The following is a 10,654-nucleotide window of genomic DNA, read 5'->3' as shown; positions in this document are numbered from 1 at the left end:
ATTGGTTATCCAAAAGTGATGAAGCCATCAGTTCAAAGCAATAACAAAATCGTATACTAATAAACAACTACCAGAATGGCTAAAATGAAAAGGATTAGCAGTAACCAAAGCATCAATGAAAATGAGGAGCATTTTTAGTTCTCATAACTTTTGGTGGGACTATAATTCAGAGTCACTTTGAAAACCTTTTTATGGTATCTACTAATCTGAATATATTTATATCTTATGGCCCAGCAATTTAAATTCTCTCTTTTGCTATATAGAACAAACAAATATATGCTTATGTTAGTCAAAGACACGCATACCAATACTTACTGAAGAATTGTTTTAGTAGTCCTGAATAGGAAGCATGGCAAGTATCCAACCATAGATGAATAGAAAATATATTTTAATTTATTCATATAGTATAATAGATTAAGCAGTGAAAAGAGGTTATAAGTATGTATTAATGGCATATGTATGCAATACTGTGGATGACTCTGATTTCAGACATAGTGATGAGTGAAGGAAGACAGATATAGACAGTATGATTCCATTTTAGTTGGGCAAAACTAAATTATGGAGACAGAACTCAGAATTGGTGGTTAGTTTTGAAGGTAAAATGAGCACCAGAGAGGCTTCTGGGAAGCCACAAGTGTTCTCTTTTTTAGGTGCTGGTTACAAAATAAACCAAACTATACACCAAAGATTTGCATACTTTATATATAATCGTATTTCAATGATAGTTTACAAAAATTATAAAGAAGAAGATGAAATAGAATGTATACAGTGCCTTTTACCTTGCTTACTGCTTATCTCTGGCTGATATTACCTCAGACTCTATGCATCTCCCATCCTGTATTCTCTAACCTATAGGGCTTGCCTTGGGCCACGGTGCTTCTGTCACTGTTGTCTTCACATGGGTGATCTTGCTTGTTATCTCTTCCAGTATGGCTTTCTGATTTTTTCCTCTTCTCAATTTCACCATGTGCTTTAAGCAACCTTCCATGTCATCCAATTGCATCTACTACACTATATTCTAATTGAAAGTTTATTTGTTCCCCCTTTAATAAATTTCTTTTAAAATGCTTTATGTTTTTAATAAGAGAAAGAAAGAGCTAAGATCATGGTTGTGCAAGGGTGTGCCTAGCATCCACCATGTTCAGGACAACCTAGGAACTTGGAACTCCCATATGGCTCCACTATCATGCAGTGTCTCCCTGTCACTTGCATTACCATGGCTGAGCCCTAATAAATTCTTGAGTTCCCTTGAGAAGAAATTGTTTGACCCCCTTGGCTAAGAGACTTCTTCTTCTTTTTATTATTATTTTTTTTTAATGTTTTTGCCTTAGGAAGTATGTGCTTGCCAGAGAAACATTGAGAAACAGTGAAAAGAAAAGTGAGAAATCAGCACCAGGAGGGATGGCCACACTACAATCCCTTCTCCTCCATTCTTCTCTCAGGACTTTGGGCATGCATGTACACCTGCCCGGTGTGATTTTTAAGTCTCCATGTCCAGGACTTGAATCATGGTCAGTGATGTAAGAGTCTAGCACCTTAATAATCACTCCACCTGCTAGCCCCTAAGAAGTCTTTAAAGCATTTTTGTCTAGCGAAGGTGGTCAAGGAAGATTTCATCTTGCTGATTTGTACAGACTGAAGAGGATAGGAATAAGAGCTGCTGGCTATAGTTTGTATAATTGCCCTAAACCAAGAATTTAGAAAGGATTCTGAGCAGCAACAACTCTGTTGGAAGATGGGTGAGTTAACAAGTATGACTAGAAGGCAGTTTGTATAAGAGGGTCTCAGGTGTAAAAATATCCATAATGTCAAATTGAGGACATTGAAGATATTGGGCTTTATATTGTAAACAAAGGTAAGATATTTGAATAGGCATTTTATTTGGCAAGTTCAGGTTTCAAAAAAAAATATATGTTGAAGGGCTGTGTTTAAGAATGAAAATCTGGAATTTGGGAGACCAGGGTAAGGTCTTATCTAGTGGTCCTTATGGAAATTACCAACATAGTGGCAAGAAGGTGACAGAAGTAGGAAAAATGAGGAGGCACAAATTATGGAATAAAAGTTTGTAGGACTCAATGCTGGATTGATTGTGGGGGGTTTGAGCAAGCTTATCCATCCAGCAGATATTTTTTGAGTGCCGGAGATATGCTAGAAATTGAAATTGGCATAATAAATATGCAAATGAACAAGGGAAATGAAAAAACTCCTTGAGAGTTGGAATTCTGCCCTAGTCATCTTGGTGTCTTGGACCCAAGCCATTTTTATTGTCTTGATCCATATTATCAGTATTATCATTATTATAATTAACAAACAGTCCAATACCTACTATCTACAAGGAACTGAGCTCTGGCTTTGGAAGACTCAAATGTGTATGATTAGGCTTTGACCTCAGGTTACTTATGACCTAGTTGTCCTTTTATGTCATCACCTCTATGCCTAATTCCTGGTTTGGTATCCCTCCCATGTGGTCCCATAATAATGATAACCTGTTACAGCACTGTTTAACATACTTCTTAAAATTGTCTGATTGTCTATCTTCCACCATCAATGGAAGGGTGAAAATAGTGGTATCTTTCTTCATAACAAGGTTTTCTTAATGCTCAGCACAGTGCCTAGAAGATAACCAAAACTAACTTGACTAATGAAAGAGTGAGTGAATGAATGTGTGCTCAATGAGGCATGAGTGAAAGAGTAAGGTGATATATGCTACTTGCCAGATAAATGTTACAGACATTAACTGCAACAAAAATTCAGTGGGAAGAAACATCAGAAGTGCTATAAAAAACTATTGAAAAAGCATTCACAGGGTTATGATTAAATATCAGATGGAGAAAGTGATAGGTAAAACTGCATCTAAACTACCTTGCAGATTGAGATTCCATCTAATTTTTTAAAATTTTCTTATGGGCTGGTCCCATGCCCTACTGGTTAAGGGAGCTGGGATCTTCATCACCAACCACACGGTTTGGATCTTGGCCCCTGTAGCTTGAAAACACTCCAGGCAAATATGCATGGCCCAAATCCTGATAGAATGGAGAGATGGAGAAGGGATTTTGATGTGACCATGCCCCTTTGGGGTGTGCTTTCTCCCTTTCCTTCTCTCTTTGTTTTTCTCTAGCAAATGCACATGCCATTTGGCTTATAAACAAGCAAACAAACAAATTTATTTCGTGAGTGTGAGAGAGAGAGAATCCCCAAGAGGGTCTTGACACTGTGATCCAACCCCAGAGTCAGTGAGCCCTGAATCATGGACACATGACTGTCCAGCATACTAGCGTGTACCTGAAAGTGATCTGCTAACCTTCCCAAGTGAGTCAGCCTCACAGAGCATAACATTTTACCACTGGGCTGCCACTGCCCACCCCCATTTTTTTTTTTTTGACTTGGAAAATGGAGGTTTCCTAGCCACTTTAATGACCTATTCCAATATCTAATTATTTTGGTTTTCATTTCTATGTATTTCTATTTTCATTAGTCAAGAGCAAAAAACATTAACATTTTTATTTTCCCTGAGTACTTTGGCCTGAGTTCACCATTTAGCTCCTGTCTGTCATGTCCAAGTATACTTCATCAGAGCCTATAAGACGCTGCAGTAGGGAATGTGTCAAAACTGCCAAAATCCCCTTACAGACCTGCCAGTCTTGATCATTAAGAATCTCCTGCTATGCCTTCCTGACTCGACTGTTTCCAAACTTTTTTCATTCCATATGATCTTCTTGTCTTTGACACTTGCACACATTAATTAAAAAGTCATCCACAAGATTCTTAATACATCTTCTTTAATTTTTTTTTATTTTGGAATAATTCCAGATTTATAGAAAAGTCACAAAGATAGTATTAATGCAAGCATTTCTCTTTATTTAACTTTTTAAAACAAATATTAATTTGCATTTAAAATGAACTGCTGACAAAAATTCACTGGAAATAATTTGAACAAATGAGAAAATACAGTCAATGCTACTGACATGTCAGCAAAATAGTTCTAGGGCATAGGTTTATTTGACAGACCCACATATATTGGATGCTGTCACTCATGTGAAACACTGACTGCTCCTTACTTTTCTAAACACATAGTAGTATGATTAACAGTATTCTCTTGCTTCTATTTCTTCCAGAATATATAAAAATTGAAATACCAATTAAAAAACTAATACATCTTCTCTTTAAATGTTTCTTCCAGGTGCAATTTCAATATTTTCATTGAAAATAGTGGCATGATTTAAGAGATTTTTTTTTTCTTTCACAAGTTAAACAACAATCCACCCAAAGGGAACTGATAGTCTATAGGCTCATAGTGCAAATACAGAGTTCAGGAATGCAGCAACTGACATTTCTAAAATACAAAACAGAAAATTCTTTTTTTAATTTTATTATTATTATCATAATCTTTTTTATATGACATTGTATTACATATAAATTTACAGTGTATTATATTTTCTTAGAAGGTTCATGCAAAAAGCTCTACTAAGCAGATGGCCACAGAATTAGACCGTTGATCACTTTACTGGTGATGTCAATGGGACTCCAGAAGTTTCTGAACTCAAGTTGAACTCTCATCTTAGGCTTTGTATTTTGCTTTTCTGGTTTCATTAATGACACAGGCATGATTCAAGTCTCTGAAGTAGTCATTATAGTCAAAGGCATATCCTACAATAAACTTGTCTGGAACTTCAAAAACAACAAAAGTCTGGTCTGTAGCCAACACTTCAAGGGGTCCTTTTCACCAGCAAGCCCTGACCATCTTTGGATTGTACTGCTTGACCAAGGAAAGCAAGGTTTGCATTGTTTTGCCAGTGTCAATTATATCTTCAACATTCAAGACATCTCTCCAGTTAAAGTTGAGAGATTGGGGCCAGCAGATGGCGTGGTGGTTAAAGGTGCTGGATTCCCACATGACCAACGAAACTTCGAGTCCTGAACCTGGTGACTTGCTTTTTACACTTTCTCTCTCTTTCTCTCTCTCTCTCTTTCTCTCTGGTCAAACTGAAATAAAAAGAAAATGGATAAATAAAGTTAAATAAAATAGTTCTTTAAAAAAAAAACAAAGTTGAGAGATCATCTCCACCAATTACTTTTATGTCCCCTGTTGATTGGTCATTACTGTACTCTTCAGTCTGATAAAATCTACAGTCCTTAGAATGGATCTATCATTATTTCTGTTCAGTGCTTTGATGTAAGCTAGCAGGTCAGCAAAGAATTTATAGCCCCCCTTGAGCACACAGAGGGCTATAATGTGATGGCCTCCCATCTCCTTTATCACATCCCAAGCAAGCTGTTCAGTCCTGTCCATAATTAGTCCTTGAGGAATAAATACCCTTTCAAAATCCTGTGCATAATGATTAGGAATACACAATAAACCTAGGTCATAACCTGGTTCATCATCACTAATCATGATGCTGGCGCTGCCGGTCGCCATAACGAAGCCTGCCAGTGTGCAGATTGATGGCTGTCTGAGCAATCCAAGCATTTCTTACACATCTCTCACCCAATTTTAGTTTTCCTGATGCTAACGTGTCCAATCCAAACTTTATTTGAATTTCATTGGTGTTTAAATTAATGCCTTTTTCTATCCCAGGATCTGAACCAGGATATATATTTAATTTAGTTGTCAATTGTCCTTAGTTACCTCTGGACTGTGACAGTTTCTAGGCTTTCCTTGTTTTTCATGATTTTGACAGTTTTTTCTTTTTTCTTCTTACAGGATTTTTTTTAAAAAAAATATTATTTATTTACTTGAATTTTTTAACCAGAGAGGGACAGAATGAGCAAGAGAGAGAGAGAGAGAGAGTGAGAAAGCAAGGCACCAGGTCCAGGACTCAAACTGTGGTCAGCGATATGGGAGTCCAGCAGCCTTAACCACCATGCCACCTGTTAGCCCCAGATTTTGACAGTGTTAAGGCATACTGGTAAGGTATGTTGTAGAATGTCCCTCATCTGGGGTTTGTCTCATCCCCTCCCCCCACGAGTAGATTAGAATTATGGGATTTGGGTGAAGAATCCCACAGAAATGGTCTTCTACTCCCATGTATCAAGGTTTATCTGCTATCCACATGACACTGCTGGTAAGGTTGATCTTGGCCACTTGTTTAAATTAGTATTGACCAAGTTTCTCTGCTACTAAGCTATTATTTTTCCCATTTCCACACTAATTTTTAGAAGTGAGACATTAAGTCCTAGATTCCCACACTCAACGACTCCTGGACTGGGCAGTATTGCGTTTATTATTTGTAATTTCTTCTGTAAGAAACAGATATCTTTTCCTCCAATACTTGTCCAATCCTTTATTTAATCAATGGACTCTCTTGGCTATTTATCTTATGCCATGCGTATAATACAATTATTTATTTTGTTCAGTAAGTTGTTTTGCTTTAGGCATTGGGAGTTCTTTCAGGTGCCTCCTGTGTTCTTCAGACATACCAGCACCTTTTATTTTTTGAGCACTTCCTTACTTTCTGGAACAGCAAAATGCTCCAGGCTTATCTCATAATTGTCCTGACCCTTCTGAATACACTCTTAATGTCGTTTTCTCATGAGTGTGGTACAGAGTATGTTTCATTTTAGCTCCTACTGAGTCCACTCTTAAACATGTCATCACTACATATAGCTCGTAGAAGCTCAATACACATTTTTTAAAAAGTTAATTTATTTATTTCATGAGCGAGAGAAAGAAAGACAGGTACCCTTGACAGAGTCTGGCTGTGCCTCAGTCCTCCCTATAGCCTCCCAGGCAGCCAGAAATACACAAGTGTGTTTGGGTGTGCCCAGCATGTTCAGATCAAGTCAGGATCTGAACACAGGACTCCCATGGGGCTCTAATGTCATGTAGCAGCACCCTACTACCTGCACCCATCATTCTGGGGCCTCCATACACACATGTTATGATAAAGCTGAACACTCTTCATTTGAACTTTTCCAGTTACAACTCTGGCCATCAGTTTTCATTCAGAAGATGGAAGGAAGTCCTCTACTAAGCAAATGATAAGGCCTGCTAAGTGGTACGGGGACTTTATCTTGAGTCCCAGTGCAGTGTGTGCACATGTATGTTTGTGTATGCATGTATACACACATGACCTTGTGCATACAGATCTCTCATTCTTTTTTTTTTCCCTAGCCTTAGTGGTCTGTTGTTGGAGAATCAATCATTTCTGTACTTGGGTATTAATAACTCTATTCATATTTCCTGGTTCTCAATTTGGCATTACTTTCTAACCTCTTTTTTCATGCTCAGAATATTTGCATTGAGTGTGGGAAAGAGGTCCTTGCGGTCAGCCATCATGGTTTCCTTCGTCTTTTTAGAGCCAAGATATTATTGTCAGAGATTTCAAATCCTTTTCAAAAACTCATTTGAAAACTTTCAACATCAGTCCATTCATACTAAGAAAATCATCTCCAAGCAGAACCAAGAAAAGATGGTAAAAAGAGAAGGAGGCGTGGTGAGGTAGGCTTGAAATGCTTGGAAAGTGTAGCACTCCAGGTGACATTTTCAGGAATGTGAATGTGAATGTCGCTGGGTCTCTGGAGTCCTCCTCTCACTGCAAAAGGCTTGTTTTCCACTATGTCAGTCTGTAGGGTAAGATGCTCCAACAGACTTCAAGTAATCTCTGCTTTTCGTTTATCTAACTTCCAAGTCACACCGTAACTATAAGCATTTTGGATGTTTATTCACAAAGATATTCTGTAAACTAAAAACCCCCACAATTTTGGTTGTGGCTTTTTTCAACTCTAAGAAATGTTACATAAAGGGCTAATGACAAGACAATCCCCAGGGCATTACTGAAAGTGACTGTGTAAAGGAGTGCTTGACTGTTCCTCTGCCCATTTTGTTCAACAAAAAACCGAAGATGAACTGGAAGACTATGCAACCTCTGAATCTGAAGGAGGAAGAGAGGAAGGCTCAGGGCCACTCAGAGAAGATGCCACATATTGTCTAGCGAATAGCATTAATCTTGGTAGGGCATCAGTAATGAGTGGTGTAGAGAGAGACTTTCAGAGACAAGCATTTGCCCTCTGTGACCTTTATTTTTTTATTAAAAAAAAAAAAAATTACTGCCAGAGGGCACATAGACTCACCACAGAGAGACAGAGGGAGAAATTGCCCCCTGTGGCTGGGGCATGGTCATGCTGCAATCCCTCCTCCTCCACCTTTCCATCCTGTTGGGGTTTGGGGCATGAGCACATGCCTGGTGTGTTTTCAGTCTGCCAGGGCCAAGACTGAAACCATGCCGTTGGTCATGTGAGATCAAGAGGGCACTGGGCTGGCCCCGACCTCTATGGCTTTTATATAGTTGCCTTCCTTATTTTATTAGGCTATGTTTTTCTATTTAGATACATTGTTCTACTTGACTTTGTCACAGTCTTGGTATTGAGGATAAGGAAAACAGTTAAAATACCTGGACAGAATGTGAGTATTAAAGAGAAGATACTCAAGGAAAGTGTTTGCAGACAGAAATGAGCTATCCAGGAAGAAGGAATATACTTGCCTTTGTTTCTTCTTTTATGTCTTTCTTGTTTTTAAAAGGCAGAAGGGAGGATGTGCTTTTTAAAGGAACAGAACATGGTGAAGAGCTGACCAGTGTGGCAACTTAAGGAGTCTCTAGGCTTCTGGATTAGGAGCTTGCAATGATATATTTGTTCATTTTCATTGATTCACCAGCAAAGATTGGGGGAGAATAAACATGAATTTCTTTAGCTTGGAAGTCTACCATTGGTGAAGAGCAATTTGAATAGAATTACTTGTCAGCACCGAAAACATAGATTAAGAATGTCTTCGTTGCTCAAGTTCCTTAAAAGAGAAAATGTCTTCACTGGAAAGAGAATAACTCCTATGACCATTTATTAAATTCAGTACCCACTAATTCAAGTAAGCCAGCACTTAGCTTAGCATCTGTTCTGAATCTTTTGCTCGTGTGATTCCATACCAAGACAAAACAAGGTAAGTGGACTTGAGGGTAAACTGTTGAGCTGTTGTTTATGTTACCCCAGAAAGACATTTTCTTTCTGTTATTGAACAGAGGATATTTCAAGTTATATTTGAAATTATGTTGTTTTAGCCAATGGTCTTGTTCAAAGAAAAGGATTCAGTGTAATCTTTGGCAGATATAATTCCAAGCTTAGTTGTCCAGTTACAGTAGAATATTAGGCGAACGGATTTACCCTTGCTTTAACATTTATTTCTATAGCTCAGGGTCATGCTCAACACACTATAGATATCCATAAGGATAATTTAACATTTTATTTTCTATCGTTATCACTATAATGAAAGAATCATCATTCTAACCATGACAGTTTTTCCTAGAATTATCATTCTAACAAGGACAATTTTTCACCCTTCTAAAAAGAGTTGGGAGGCCATCAGGTGGGACGGGGGTTAAGGCACATAGCTGGCTATGTGGTTTGAGTCCTGGCCCTGGCATCTTGAAAATCACATTTGAGTGTCTCTGCATGCATGCCCAAAATCCTGAGAGAAGACCAAAAGAAGGAATTGTGGTCTGGCCATCTCCCCTTGGGGAGGGGGGAGGGGATTTTGCACTTTCCTTCTTTCTCTTTCTCTGTCTCTCTGTGGCAGATGCATGCACCCTGTACCAAAAACTAAAAAAAAAAAAAAAAAAAAAAAAGGAATTTCCAGAATAGCCAGAATGCAATGTAGAGACTAAATGGCCAGCTAGCCTTGGTCATTTGGTCACTTCTGTATGACAACCATGATTCAGAGCTATGTCTTAAAACTTTATAATTTACTACATTGAATATCAGAGATGCTTGTGAAAAATCTGGAGCAACTATATTAAATTCCTAAATGCCAAAGTCCTGACTGTTTTGAAGACCCTTGGTAATTTAGATTTAATTTTTTCACTCTAAAGCACTCAGATACATCTCTGATCTGTCTTTATCTCTTCTATGTAACTCTTTTATGTAACTTAACTGGCTGGGGAGAGATCAGAACCCCAGAGGCAGGCTCTTATGTCTGGAGAATTGTTCCTCTGTTAAGAGAACCATTCTGCTCTACCTGCAAAGGTGCTGGAGCCACCACCTACCCTTGGCATATATCCCTGACTAGTTGCTACTGAGGACAGCGGCCTCTCACTGTGGTCAATTTCCTGTTCTACTGTTAAGGAGCAATTGTAGATGCTTAGGCAGCAACTGGTGATGAGTCTGGCTTTACTTTGATGTCCCTCCTACTTAAAGCGGGACCATACTGGTGCACTGAGACACTGCGAAATTGAGAAGACTCTGTCCCCCAATGTTGTGCTCCCTGTCGACTTCTCACTTCAAAGTAGCACCGCCTGATTCTTCCAGTACCTCTGAGAGTCTCAGTGGAAGCCAGTTTTGCTGTGAACTGGGCTCCCTCTCTGTCCTAGAACCCTAATACTTTATGGAGCAACGCTGTAAGGTGGAACTGAGGGACAGGAAATGTCTCTTTTGCACAGGTGCTCTTTCCTCCAGTGCTCGGGCAGATCCTGATTCCATATTCCTCTCTTGAAGATGAATTCTTTCCTGGGCATTTTCCTCATGCCTCAGTCCTTAGTTGTTACCTAGCATATGTAAATTCAACAGAGCTGAGCTCAGTCTGGAAGCCCGCCTGCCTCTGTCTCTAACTCATCTTCCTTGAGTTAATCTTCGCAAGCTGCAAATGTGGTTGGATTAAATAACATGAGAG

At 38.7% G+C, this 10,654-nt stretch overlaps 1 pseudogene; it reads right to left on the bottom strand.

Annotated features, from left to right (window-relative positions):
- Positions 1-4,558: 4,558 nt before the first annotated feature.
- On the bottom strand, positions 4,559-5,416 carry LOC102480759 (hypoxanthine-guanine phosphoribosyltransferase-like; annotated as a pseudogene).
- Between the last annotated feature and the right edge of the window lie 5,238 nt (positions 5,417-10,654).

This window comes from Tupaia chinensis, unplaced genomic scaffold (assembly GCF_000334495.1).
Source record: "Tupaia chinensis unplaced genomic scaffold, TupChi_1.0 Scaffold000532_1, whole genome shotgun sequence".
NCBI lineage: Eukaryota > Metazoa > Chordata > Mammalia > Scandentia > Tupaiidae > Tupaia > Tupaia belangeri.
Note: the sequence above shows the minus strand (reverse complement) of the source record. Positions and strands in the feature narration are given on the sequence as shown.